Below are 15,270 nucleotides of genomic sequence, written 5' to 3'. Positions count from 1 at the left end.
TGACTAGTGGACAGCGACATGCCTAGTGAAAGTGGTGGAATGCAAACAAACTGACTGAATGAACAGTGAAAAATAAGCAAATCTGTTGTGTCAAGGTGACACTTCAAGGGCAACTGGCGTGCAGTTGTGCTAGATGTCTACTGTTGGCAGAAGGGATACTGCTATGGCCAAATGCAGCTGCGCAGGAAGTATTGCATGAAGCACATGGCTGACCCATACGACTGAGGCGCACACACTCTCTCCTGGCACCCAAACAGAAGCCCTCACACACACACCATGCACATGTATGACACACACATGCATGTGCACTCACCGGACAATGCCTCGTAATCAGCCAGATCTCCCACGCCTTGGATCTGTTCCTCCGTGACGTAGGTCCCAGCGACTGACTCATGTGGAGTGAGTTCCATGTCTACTACTGGAGACCCACCTCCAGTCACTAGAGTTGCGGCATGACTTGAGGCCAGCTTACTCTTTGCCCTGCGCTTTAGGTCATTCCAGCGCTTATAGCAATCATTGGCTGTGCGCCTCACGATTCCAAGGGCACTTACGATGTCCGCAACGGTCTGCCAGTGTGCCTGGCGTTGTGCAGGTGTGGTCTTGGATCCTGCAACAATGACCATCTCGTTGTCATGTCCGGACACATACTCGACAAGTGCATTCAGTTCGTCATCCGTGAAGCTGGGCTTCCTGGACGGGCCGGACTGTGTAGCCGTGTCTGGGGCATCAGCCTGTGCCGGACGAGCACTCTTCCTCTTCCGCTTGGAAGGTGGTGGTGATCCTGAGTGTCCTGCGCCGCTCTGGACACTAGGGGCAGGAGCCCTGGTGGACTCTGTATCAGGAGTGTGGGATTGCACACTCAGCATGGGAGTTGGTGCAGGCATTGGCTCGAGTGTGATGGTGTCAGGGGGAATGTCAGCAGCATGGACTAGGACCGACACTGTCCTGGCTGGGTGTGTGAGGGCTGGGGTGGATGGAGCCGCAGCTGCCCCTGCAGCCACTCCGCCCTGCCTCCTTGGTGCAGCAGATGACCTTGCTGCCCCAGATCCACGTGGCATGATGGCATCAACGTGCACCAGCACACGTGTCGTAGCCCTGCTGACCTGGAAGTCAGCCATGGAGTCAGCCAGGTCTGGTGCCACAATGGGCTGGTCCAACAAGGGCTGAGCATGGATGGTGTCAGCCACTTCAGCCTCAACGGGAGGGGGGGAGGGGGGGGATGATGGGTGCCCTTGACTGGTCCTCCACACATGGGGGGACAGGCTCACCCTGCAAGTTACGACCACGTCCCCTACCGGATCCACCACGGCCACCACTTGTGGCTCTTCCACCTTTGCCACCCTTACGGAATCCTCGCCTCCCAGCCATGGCACTGATATTAATGTGCGTATGGGAGTGGCTGTAGACAATTGTCCTGGGCAATTGGGGGTCAAAGGGGTTGGGTACCAGATGGTAATTGTACCCTAGTGCTCTAGCACGGCTGATTGTAACCCCTGGGGAAAGATGACGGGTCACGCAACGCACAGGAGGCCCAAAAAAGGGAGATGACGTGCACGCAACCCCTCCTAGACCACGTGTGCAGAAAGAAAAACCTGCACTACGCTGTGGCACCCAGTAACACAAGAATGAACGTATGCGTGTCACACGCAGCCTAGAATGACCTCTGAAGGGGTAGGCAACACACGGGGCAAGCACAGAAGTTGGATACGTGCGTGACTCACCGTCTGCCAGGTAAAAGAGCGTGAAGAATGAGCGCGTTTGGCTGGCTAAACCCCCGCCAAAAGAAGATGTGTACGCTGTCTGAGAAGACAGGACAACAGTAGAAGGGGACACTGTTTGAGGGAACAGGCCCAGGTAAACCAGTAAAAGAGAAAAAAGAGAAAAAGCTGTCAGAGGTAACAGGGAATACGAACTGGAAACGCCGTGAAGTAAATCGCGTGTGAAACGACAAGAAGTACAGATTTCACCCACTCGCTCTCCACGAAAAGCACGTACAAGGAAATGGTGTTCTACATGTACCTTATATACAGGCCAACACGTACAGCGTCACTTACGCGGCGTGTACGTTCACCAATCACACGCTTTGTCACTCCTGCGTGTAGATCCATTTTCACCAATCACACGCTTTGTCACTTCTAGGTGTACATCCATTTTCACCAATCACACGCTTTGACACTGGGACGTGTCACGCAACAATTTCCTGCACGTGCAGGTGACTATAGGCGCGCATATGCTGTTGACGGGTTTACGCGCTAAGGGCCTTTGCTGACGTGTGGGATTTCACTACCTATCAGGCTGTCCACGCGTTCACACACGAGAGACCACGCTCCTGGCCAGGAGGCGAAATTACTGCCCCCCAGAGCCCTGAGCACGCTCCCACCTGCCATCTGCTGCTGCCTGACTGCCTGCTGGCCACGTGCCCCACAGTGCTGGTGGGTGGGGGTGTTGGGAGACATGGGTGGGGGCCTGGTGGAGGGTGCCCCTGCACTGGTGGGGGTGGTGGGAGACATGGGTGGGGGCTTGGTGGAGAGTGCCCCTGGTGGCGGGGGGTGGTGGGAGACATGGGTGGGGGCCTGGTGGAGGCTGCCCCTAGTGGCGGGAGGGTGGGGGTGGTGGGAGACATGAGTGGGGGCCTGGTGGAGGCTGCCCCTGCACTGCTGGGGGGGTGGGGGTGCAGGGGGACATGAGCAGGTGTGCAGGGTAGTCCCCTGTTTTGTAGGCTGCCTGCAGGGGCCGTGGAGGGTGTACAGGGAACACCTGTGAGGACCCACCCAGCCTAATCGCGTGTGATGATTCCCACGCACCCCTGTAATACACGTACCCTGGCTAATCGCGTGTATTACTTCCCGCGTACCCCTGTAATACACGTACCCTGGCCAATCGCGTGTTAAACTTCCCGCGTACCCCTGTAATACACGTACCCTGGCCAATCGTGTGTTAAACTTCCCGCGTACCCCTGTAATACACGTACCCTGGCTAATCGCGTGTTGAACTTCCCGCGTACCCCTGTAATACACTTACCCTGGCTAATCGCGTGTTGAACTTCCCGCGTACCCCTGGAATACACTTACCCTGGCTAATCGCGTGTTAAACTTCCCGCGTACCCCTGTAATACACGTACCCTGGCCAATCGCGTGTTAAACTTCCAGCGTACCCCTGTAATACACGTACCCTGGCCAATCGCGTGTTAAACTTCCAGCGTACCCCTGTAATACACGTACCCTGGCTAATCGCGTGTATAACTTCCCGCGTACCCCTGTAATACACGTACCCTGGCCAATCGCGTGTTAAACTTCCCGCGTACCCCTGTAATACACGTACCCTGGCCAATCGCGTGTTAAACTTCCCGCGTACCCCTGTAATACACGTACCCTGGCCAATCGCGTGTTGAACTTCCCGCGTACCCCTGTAATACACGTACCCTGGCCAATCGCGTGTTAAACTTCCCGCGTACCCCTGTAATACACGTACCCTGGCTAATCGCGTGTATAACTTCCCGCGTACCCCTGGAATACACGTACCCTGGCCAATCGCGTGTTAAACTTCCCGCGTACCCCTGTAATACACGTACCCTGGCCAATCGCGTGTTAAACTTCCCGCGTGCCCCTGTAATACACTTACCCTGGCTAATCGCGTGTTAAACTTCCCGCGTACCCCTGTAATACACGTACCCTGGCCAATCGCGTGTTAAACTTCCCGCGTACCCATGTAATACACGTACCCTGGCTAATCGCGTGTATGACTTCATGTGTACCCCTGTAATACACTTACCCTGGCTAATCGCGTGTTAAACTTCCCGCGTACCCCTGTAATACACGTACCCTGGCCAATCGCGTGTTAAACTTCCCGCGTGCCCCTGTAATACACGTACCCTGGCTAATCGCGTGTATGACTTCACGTGTACCCCTGATATGCACGTTACCCGCTTTGCGTTCCTTGTTTGGCTGCCCTGTAAACTGGTCCAGAGTTAGCGCAGCCCTTTGCGATGATTTAGCGATTTTGCTGGCTTTTCCTTGCGCGAGGGCGTTCTTGGGGGCGTTACTGGCGCTGCTGCAGGGTCGCTGCGATACTCTGCGCCACGGCTGGTTTGGGAGCATGTAATCCATGAATACGCTGTGCGCGGAAATCGGTTTTATCGCACGTGCCTGCGACACTTTTCTGCGAAATTCTATGAATTACCCTGTAAATCTTCCAGATTTCATAGATGTGGAAACATACATGCACTCTCTGCAACAATGTGGCACAGGAACAAATCCCCAATGAACGCTTTGTGTATGTATCCATACCTAACTGTGAATCCGTTCTGTTTCAGCAACTTGTACAAAATGCAAATTATGGCAGATTATGTACTACCTGTAATTCAGATAATTGCTCAACCACACAAATACAAACACATAGTAAATACGTAATACTAATTATTCTACCTTACAATGCAGATGGTACCAAAAACAACTGTAAGCTGACTGGATTCACACATGGTTAAGTATCACTTGGTAAGAAAACCTTCACAACAATATGTGTAATCTACCACACCGGAGCCACTACCACTGCAGGTCACTACACTGCATATATAAAAAAAGAGCTGTGGATGGCTTGAATGTAATGATAGTACAATTACTCTAAAGCAGAGATTACCAGCAAATCTTATAAATGCGTATTTAATATTCTTAAAATCAAAATGTAATAACTAATCTGTGCATAAACATTAATGAAACTTCAATTAGAAAACTATAACCAGTTAGAATACGCCAACAGATATCTAACTGCCCCAAGATTCTGCAACAACCAAACAGATAAATAAATACCACTAAATTATAAGAAGAAATAAACAGTTAGAATACGCCATCAGATATCTAACTGCCCCAAGATTCTGCAACAACCAAACAGATAAATCAATACCAGTAAAATATAAGAAGAAATAAACAGTTAGAATACGCCAACAGGTATCTAACCGCCCCAAAAATCTGCAAAAATCTGCAACAACCCAACAGATAGATGAGCAACTTGAAAATATAAATAAAAAACTATAACCAGTTAGAATATGCCAACAGGTATCTAACAGGTATCTAACAATCTGCAACAAGCAAACAGATAGAACATTAGCCAGAAACAACAAATAAACACTGAAACCAAAGAAAGAAATGTATTGTACCATAACAAAAAAGGTTTTTTTTTTTTATCCAACATGGATTTTTTCCTATAGACCCAATGATTTATGAAACAAACACAGAAACTGAGCAAATTGCACAGTACACTGGTTTGTAAACTACTAAATATGAGGGTCGAAATAATGCAGAAATAATGCAGAAATGTTTATTTTGCAATGCAATAACTCTTTATAAACTATCTGCACTAACATGATATTTTCTTTTATCACAGAAATTGAAAAAGCATATCTGCTCCAGTTACCCAAGTCATGAAAAAAATATATCCAAAAAATCAAACAGTAAGTATATTATTATTGAACTCACAAATACTGCTCCATAATACAACCATTGAAGCAAACATCTAACCATTCACCACAATCCAAAATGTTTACTTCCGTGGATATGCTATACTGCGGTGCTTGTTACCAAGCTCTACAATCTTAATTACATGACGTAGGCAAAACTTCACATACAAGCTATACAGCAAACAGTACACAAACTGTAGATTTGTGGATATTTGATGATGTTTGATTCTATGGGTGTGTTATGCTGCAGTGGTTGTGGCCTGAGCCTAGAGACTAGGGTGCATGGGCTATGGCCTACGGCCTTCGGTCATGCACCCAAGACACTAGGCCCTGGCAACAACCACCGGCCTACGGCCTTTGGCCATGCACCCAAGACTCTACGCCCTGGTCACAACCACCGCAGCATAACACACCCATAGAGTCAAACATTTTAACTGTGCCATATGAGCCGCAGTGACTGCGGACATGACAAACACATCAGGGGCGCCTGCCACCTAAACAAATACATAATTTTACCCATCTCTTACTCCCCCACCCTCCCCAAGCACTCTTACACACTAACACACTCCCCAAAGTTGTATTTTTCCCCGTCCGTCGCCGCGCTGTCTGCGGATGTCCGTGGATCCAAGAAGGCGGGCGTATCAAAACAATACGACGTACCTCACGCTTCATTCCAGCCAATCAGCGAAAATGTTGCATGTTAGTGGACATGACACAAGCCGATTAGCCAATCAGTGTCTTGTCCGCTGAGCAAACAGGGAAATGTGTCCATGGAGCGGGCAAGATATCACTCATTTTTTGACATGTACTTTTTGATCATTTAAAAAAGAAATACTGAATGGATTTCCACAATTTACAAAAGCACGCTTGCGGGACCAAGCCACTGCTCCGCCGCAAATTTGGTGCAAATCCGTCTAGCGGTTTGAGCTGTAGCCATGAGTAACGTTTTTTCCCCATTCACTCTATGGGGAAAAAAATCAATTTTGGGATCCCTCTCATAACTTTGCCCCCACCCTGCACCAAACCTCACTAATACTTTTTTTGCAAAGTTTGGTGAGGATTCGTCCAGGGGGAGCAAAGTTATAAGCCACCCAAAAAGTGCTCTTCCTATGGGTTTAGCAACTTAACCATAACTACACGCCCACTACCGTGGGCCGTGTAATATATTTTCCCAGTGAAAGACAGGTTGTTAGTTCTACAAAACTCCCAAAATTCAGCACCATATCGGGCGGTGGCAAGAGCCTGTGCTCTGTAGACTTCCAGGGCCGATGCTTGGTGATTATTTCTGAGAGAATTTGAAAAACCTAAGATTGCCCTTCTGTTTCTATATAGGGGCAGACTAGCTATCAATGGGTTCCCCATTTATCATTCTAGCTAAGCCTCATACCTATATAATCAAAAAATTAGACTGCTTCAATCCTGTTACCTTTGACTTCATCAATCAGTCAGTTTGCTATCTGGCTTTTTTTTACTCAAACAGTAATAAACTTTGTTTTATTACAGCTAATTGTTAACCCATTACTAGTACATAAAACTTGCATATGAAATGCACTTTTAAATTCTTCAACCTTCTTGAGGTGCGGGAATTCAAAACATTATCAGCAAACATTTGCAGAGCCACCCTTTCGCCCCCAATGTTGGAATATCTGAGGACGCAATCCGCAATTCATCAATTACTCAAAAAAAGAAATTAAACAGGAAGGGTGCCAATATACAGCTTTTTCTTATTCCATTTTCAATTTTAAAGGCGTTTGTACATTCAATTCCATTTCCTAATCTGACTGAAGCAGTGCAATTATAATGTAGTTCAATAATATACTCTAGTAAAGAGTATATTCTCAGAGATTTTCAGAGCTTTCCAAAGTTCTAATATTGGTATAGCATGAAATGCAGATTTCAAGTCAACAAACATAAAATAGAGGGAGATACCCCAGACTGAAGTGTATTTATTCTAGGTAAGTCTAAAAACCTGATCAATTATACTCAAGTATGTAAGTGACTTATAGGGTTAGCTACTTGGATCCAAGTCTCTAATCTAGATAAAATAACTTTCCCCTAGATCCTTCCACTTGCGGCCAGCAGGGCGATGGGGTGGTAGTCTTCTTGGTTATCAGAGAACCCCTTTTTATGAATGGGTACTAGCTCTGTAGTATTCCATGGGGGTGGAACCCTCCCTAGTTTAAGTAAAGCATGAACAAGTATTACAAAATAGGGGCACAAAACAATTTACTCTTCCATGTAGAGCTCTGGGAAAGACCTGTGGCTCTTGATCGCAGCAAGGATCTCTGAAAAGATTAATTCTAAAGGATCAGGAACACTAGTATAATTTGTAAGATCAAAAATGGTTTCTGTATTACGAACACCTGGCAATCTTTCATGCTTGTACCATCTAGAGAAATAAATAAACCTCTTTTCTTTAGTTCATGCGTATTCAAATGGATCCCTCTTCTCAACTTCTGCACCTTTTTTCTATTTCATCTTAAACATGTTCCTTCTGGGGCTTTTTATCTTGGGTTGATCATTGGTGATTACTCGATTTTAAAGCTTACAACAATGCTCTTTTTCCCTCTGCACACACTATCAAACAAGCTATCCTTCTTTATTGGTTTTGCAGCCACGATTTTCACTGGTTTTGTAAGTACACTTGCCAAACAACCAAGGGGAACAAGCTGGGATGTACTCATCACCAAATCGAACAAATACACAGTGGATTGAGATTACATTATTCCCATTTAGGTCTTCTCCTGCTCAGTGTACATCAGAGTATCTGACCCTTAGGTCTGGAGTTTGTTTTCATGGTGTTATCATCTTTATTTGACACACTTAAAACAAAACAGATAGCTCTTTTGTCACTTTCCACTTTTAGGATTACATCCATGGACTGGACACACTTCCAGCCGGTAAATGTACTAGGATATAGTTGATGTGGCTTGTTTTAGGACCATTATCATAAGTCACGGAAGGTGGAATGTCACTTTGAACTCTGCTATTGCAATCTTGGATGACCAGTTGAAAAAGGATCTTAGCTGTCTGATATGCATATTTATGATAGCATTTTCTGGTTGGCGGTGTTAGGGCAGGGATATCCCAGGTATGATTTCTTCCGCAAGGATATCAGCGATCTCATCCAAAGGTACAAATTACAGGTGAAGGTCGCACACAATAAGTGCAGACCTAGCTTGAGAGCAGCGGAGCGCTGTACAAGGTTTGTGTAGACAGCATTTGGGTGTGCATCTTTTAACAGTAGCGCAGTACTGTGAGTTGCTTTCTGTGCATCCATTGGTATTAGTCCATGGTCCGGTAATATTGAAAAAGCCACGTTTTGAGAGATTTAGTACATTGGAGAATTGTGGGTGAATTCCGAGTCGTTACTGGGATCGAGTTGCAGATGGTGGGTAAAACCATTACGCATCACTTTTATGTTTCCACTTAACGTGCCGCCAAGTGGATTGCGTTTACCTATTTCACATCTTCCCAGGTTTCCTACGTTGTGCCATTTTGAAATTCTGACATTTAGTATTTCACGAGAACCACCAAGTTAACAATTAACTATTTGTATTTTCACAGGTAAACAGGATTCTGTTCCGTCAGAGTCCCCATTTCCTGCCTCCAATGAGGAGATTGATGAATGGATGCTCACTCTCACGTGCAGGTTAGCAGGCTTCTACCCGGCTGAACTTAATGGCAATACGAAAGTAGATGGAACCCTTGTCAGCGCGCAGGCAGTCGAAAACAGTTTAAACATGCCTGAGAAGGAGCGCAGTGCAGTCTCTTCAAGCAACCAGGACATGATGCCACATAATGTATATACCTGTCACCTGTCATTAATAAAGAAAAACAGTCGTTAATAGTGATAGCCAAGGGCACAACTGGCCCACTATATGGTAGCCCTTTATCATGCTGTAATATATAATGTTACACACACTACACCATAATTTAGGAAAATGTAGAATTATTTGCAGAATGTAATAATAATTTATGAAAGCAACATAATTACTCTCTGGGGCTAATAAAATGATGTCTACATCACTTGGGTGCGTTAATTACCGATGGAGGCGGTAGATATATTGAAAGCCCCTGTCGTAGACACGTCATGCTTGCAATAAAGGAGATGAGCTTGGGAAGGTTCCTCAAACCAGATGGCTTTACGGTTCAATTTCATGAAATATTTCATGTGATATTAGCCCCTAATTTTAAAACAAATAATTTTAACACAAACTTGAAGGACATTCCATCACCCATTTTCTCAAGGCCTGTTTTTCAGTGATCACTAAGGAAGGTAAAATCCCAGAAACGACTAGCCTCGAGGCTGAAGACATTCCTTTGAAACCTCATCAATGTGGCTCAAGAAGGGTTCTTTATGTGTCAGCACAGAGGCAATAATATTTGTAAGACCATTTTATTCATACTTCTAGTTTTTCTCAACCTCAGCCGGTTTTGCTTTCTTTGGATGCAGAAAAAGCGTAAGTCAGGGTGAGCTATAATTTTTGCTGAAAAACAGTAGGTCTGTGACTTCAGTCCAAAGTGATTGAGGTTTGTTGGGGATTGTTATTAGCTATAGATCACTTCCGTTACAGTGAATGGGGTTTCCTCACAGACATGCTCTTAAGAAAGAGAGAACCAAAAGGGGAGTACCTTATCTTTTTTGTTTTTTGTCATGGTAATATAACCATTGGCAACTTGAATTAGACACACTCCATGGATACAAGGAATCAGGGTGTAAGGAGATGAGTATAAGAGGTGAATGTTCAGGAATAATGTCTTATTTCACTTTAAAATCAGTTATCCTCTCTCTGATTGTTGTTTGAGACCTTCATATTAATGACCTTAGGTTATAAAACACATACAGATATGTTTATATTGTTTCCATTGGACACACATTCCTTTAGATCCACACATATAATATCAAATGCCTTGGGGTTTTGTTCAAGTCAGATCTGTCCTCTGCTATTTGTTTCCTGCCGTCGCTCTGAGAGCAGAATAAAAAGGATGTGACCATATAGGAGCAGCTAGAATTATCTTAGATACTTATTGGGCCACGTGGCCTTTGCAACTGACACGTTACTGGTCATTTCTTCTATGCATTTTCCCTACTGGCCTGCAGCCCTCTGTGCATTATCCCCCTTCTCCTTTCCTGCTCTTTTTTAACATTGTTTCTGTGTGTTTTCCCCCCACAGAAATCTAGCCTCTTGAGCTGTTCCTTCGTCTCCCTTTTTACTGGCTTTTTTTTCTTTATTCCCCCCCCCAATCCTTCTGCCAGGTAGTTGACTGTGCCCCTCCCCACTCCACCATTATCTGTTCCTCCACTGCCCCCTTGAATCAATAGCATCAGGTCATACGACTTCAGCTATTGACCCGCTTCTAGCCATTTTGTCTGTGTTTTTCTCTCACACACACCTCCAGAATACTGTGCTGCTCCTCTCCATTCACTTTCCTTTCAAACCTTCTTCCTCAAGGCTAAAGAAGACATGGGTGAATCCTGTTGGACCCTATTTGGGCATGAGGGACACTAGACCCCTATGCTAGATGCATATGTGCCACATACCATGTGCCACACCACTCTTTCTTCATCGCTGCTCTCATTGGAAAAAGCAAACAACAGACATGTCTGTCACGTCACCTACACCGACACCACATCATGGCAACCCCTTCAACATTCTCCTCAATCCAACATACATATCACCCCATCCAAACACACAGTAGCTGATTCTCTTCAATGTCTGCTTAAAAGTCGCAACTGATATGATATGATATGATAAGGAATTTATAATGTGCCTATACACAAGTGTATCAAGGCGCGAGATATGTTGCTGTGATTGCAGACACCATAGCCACCCACAACCTGGATGCATTCTTCATCACTGAAATGATGCTGACCACCTCCTTGTCCCACAACCTAGATGTCCTCACCCCAAATGCTATTCAAGAAAAGGCTGAACAAGACTGGCAGAGATCTTGCCATTATTCACAAATCTACGTGGCACTGCCCTAGACTAAAAGTAGCCATTTTCTGATCCCTTGAAGCCCTCTCCTGCCACTTCCCCCTCTCACCATTGAGATTATCACCTTTAAACTCACCGGCATGCCCCTCAAACCAAACACTGCCTTCATTGTTAACTTTTCTGACCTGCTCAACACCATGTACCTCATAGGTGCTAATGTCTACCTTCAACTTCCCAGGCATAACAACCAAAGACAATGAAGGAGTCAATAATCAGTCTATTAGATTCATTGAACCTCGCACAGCATACGACTGATACAAACCAAGAGCAGAACAGCAGCCTAGACCTTATCACTGCCTACCAATCCTTCATTGCAAAACACGTAGACTGGTGGTGTGGCCTGGTCTGATCACTTCACCATTCCCTTCACTATCGAACATGTTGTCCCAACCAACCATACACTAATTAAGCCTACCAAGAAGACCTCAACAGACTTCCTATTAGAATCATTCATTGATGACCTCAACAACCTCATTTCCTCCCCACCAGGACCCCTATATTTGGACTGCAACAACATTCTAGAATCTTTCAACAACACCCTGAAAACCATCAGCCCTGATACACACCAAAATAATCATCCAAAAACAAGAGAAAAGCCAGTGCTTTCCAGACCTTCATCTGACCTAACCCGACTTCAAGGACATTGGTTCCCTATAGCAAAAGCTACCTCCCACCAGAAGGCCATGACCAAAGCCAAGAGTGAAAGCAAAGCCATCTTCAAGGCTCCAAAGCTGTCAAAAATTGATAAACCCTCTCCCCCAGTCCTCAAATGCCCCATTCCATCAGGAAATCTACCACCGACAGCATCTATTTTTGTTAAGATCAGCAAGACCCACAAACACATAAACTCCGACCACATTACACCCACTACCCTACTAATCTCTCTACATGAAACAACATCATGGACCACCATGAAATCGCTATGCTTTGCGAACCAGACTAATACTCTAGCATACTTCAAAGCTACTTACTACTCTGATGACATCCTGGCAGTTTCCAGCCTCAACACACTCCATGCAAAAGCACTCCATCCTTTCCAGGATATTGTCAATGCATGCCTCATCAATGGACCATTTCCCACTACCTTCAAAACTGGGCAAATGCTCACCCTCCTTATAAATAAAAAGCACTGGCCTCTGAAGACGTCAGCATCTATCGCTCCATTTGCCACCATCCTTTCCTGACATGATTCTCAAAAGTGCTCTAGCCACTCAACTGCACAACTACCACCTACAGAGTGACGAATCTTGTTTCAGACAGAGATGCAGCAAAGACTGCTATCATCCAAATGGTAGAGCATACTCTCCAAATCCCTCCCTCCTCATACTCTTAGATATCTCTACAGTCTTTGACAAAATGGATCATCAAACTCTTATGGACGTAATACACAATGAAATAGGTGGAATTGTCACTTAATGTTCATTTTATACCTAGAACACTGTTTCCAGTTCATCCAGATGGATAGGTCAGAATCACCCACACAACAGTGGAGTTCCAACTTTCGCTCACCCTTGATCTTCAACCTCTACATGGAACCTGTAGGACCCATCCTTGCCACCCCAACTACTAGTTTAGTTTAGTTTTATTATTTATAATGCGCACAGGCCCAGGAGCATCAGGGCGCAGCAGAAAGGATATGTTCAACTTAGTTACATGGCCAAGCAGGCCGACATCTAAAATAACACGTCAGTATATACAGAGTAAATTACATAATCACAAGAGAATGCACTGAAATTACATGTGTCCATGAAGTACAAGACAAAGTAGGCAGTGGCATGTTAATATATACAAAATATGTTCCATGGTTTGGGTCGCATGGAATGAAGTAGGCGCAGTACGTTAGTAAGGTTGTCCAAGTGGACTGGTGCAAAATAGGCAAATCCATGGGCAGAGGATAGGGGCAGAGCACTGCGACGGTGTTAGTCAGAATTTATTTGTCGATTTCTTTTAGCCAGTTAGTCAAGGTCTGTCTGAATTTGGCATAAGGCTGGGGGGCTCTAATACATGGAGGTAGGGAGTTCCATAGTTGCACAGCCTTGACAGGGAAGCTATGTCCACCAATAGTGGAGAGTCTAAATCGTGGAACTTGCAGGCAGTTAGAGTTAGCTATTCTCATCGGTCTGGAGGATGTTTTTTTGCAGATTCTGTCTGTAAGGCAGGGTGGTGCATTGTTATTGAGGCATTTGTGGGTGAGGGAGGCAGTCTTGAGTTTGATTTTATCAGAGGTAGATAACCATTTGAATGTTCTTCTTGTAGAGGAGATATGCTCACTTCTGTTGATCTTCAATGCTGCTCTGATGGCATTGTTCTGGAGAACCTGTATTTATGGATAATGTGTTTATTCGCTCCGATGTAGAGTGCATTACAATGATCCAATTTGGAAAGTATAAGGGCTCTAGCCAGCGTGAGGCAACTCTCAGTGGAGAGGAATTGTTTACTGGCTCTAATGAGTTTGCATGTGTATGCAGTAGCCGAAGCAAGGGAGTTAACTTGTTTAGTGAAGTTCATGGTGGTGTCTAGGTAAAAACCTAGGGTCTTCACTTCTTTTGATACTTTTATATTAGTACCATCAATAGCGAAGTTGGCATAATCTGGGCTAAATTTAGCTAAAAGGGTCGTGGTGCCTAGAATGATGAGCTCAGTTTTGTCGTCGTTCAGGCATAGGCCATGAGTGGCCATCTATGCCTGAACGATACTGTACATTCTATTCACCAAAGCCGATCAGTGGCGTAATCTCCTGAAAGCGGAAGTAGGATTTGGGTATCGTCTGCATAGTTAGTATAGGTGATACCCAAATGGTCCATTTCGTCAAAGAGGGGCTTGGTGAATATGTTATAGAGTGTGGGTGACACACAGGATCCCTGTGGAACGCTGCAGGTTATGGGTATAGGATCTGCTGAGGCCAAGGGAGAGAAGACTCTCATGGTCCTGTTACTCAGGAAAGACTCAATCCAGGTTATAGCCTCCTTAGAGAACTGGGCTGCGGAGTTTAGGTGATTACATAGAACTTTGTGGTCGACCAAGTCGAATGCAGCCGAGAGGTCTAGAAGGAGGAGTAGTGCTGCTTGGCCTTTATCTCTAAACTCATCTATTTGGGCCTTAAGATCGATTAAAGCGGTCTCGGTGCCATGTTGAGGACAAAATCCAGATTGACGAGATCCTAGGAGGAGGTTGGATTCCAAGCAGTTCTGAATTTGAATATAGGCCACTTTATCTAAGATTTTTAGAAGAAATGGCACAGTTGTGATAGGTCTAAAGTTAGTGGGAATGGCTGGGTCAAGGGTTTGCTTTTTCAGTAATGGCAGGACCCAGGATTCTTTCAGATTTTTCGGGACCGTTCCCGTGGTGAATGATAAGTTAATAAGTTTGGTTATGAAAGGAGCGAGTTCTCTTGCAGCATCCTGGATAAGTTGCGCCGGGTATTGGTCTCCTTTGCAATTGGACGGTTTGAGTCCCAGTATGACCTTCTCTACCTCGATAGTCGATACTTTAGAGAAGCTGAAACGTGTTTCTTGTTTGTAGTGTGGTAGAGGAGCTGTTGTTTAAGTGTGGGGTAAACCAGGAGTTGAGGTGTTTTTTGGGTTTACTATTCCTTAGTTTTAACAGTGCGATATTATCTATGGCTAAATTCATGACTTTGTTGTGACGTTCGTCTAGGACGTTAGGGTCTGTGTTGTCTGGTGTAGAATTAAGTTTAGGTAGAATATGGGGCAACAGTTTTTCAGCTGTCATGAGTTTTTTATTCCTCGTAAGAGAGGGAGGGGTAATCAAGGGTTGGGCCACGGCTAGATTAGTGGCTAGTGTGAATACAAGGAG

At 45.2% G+C, this 15,270-nt stretch overlaps 1 long non-coding RNA gene across 1 annotated transcript in view; it reads left to right on the top strand.

Moving 5' to 3' along the window:
* The window catches only part of LOC138515636 (uncharacterized), a 138,926-nt gene extending 129,424 nt beyond the window's left edge, over nt 1-9,502 (top strand). Inside the window, exon 3 of the long non-coding RNA XR_011282127.1 lies at nt 9,020-9,502. This is a non-coding gene — a long non-coding RNA (uncharacterized lncRNA). The remainder of the gene's footprint in view (nt 1-9,019) is intronic.
* The last annotated feature ends 5,768 nt before the right edge of the window (nt 9,503-15,270 follow it).

The sequence above is a fragment of the Ambystoma mexicanum genome, chromosome 6q, assembly GCF_040938575.1.
Source record: "Ambystoma mexicanum isolate Mex_15411 chromosome 6q, UKY_AmexF1_1, whole genome shotgun sequence".
NCBI lineage: Eukaryota > Metazoa > Chordata > Amphibia > Caudata > Ambystomatidae > Ambystoma > Ambystoma mexicanum.
Note: the sequence above shows the minus strand (reverse complement) of the source record. Positions and strands in the feature narration are given on the sequence as shown.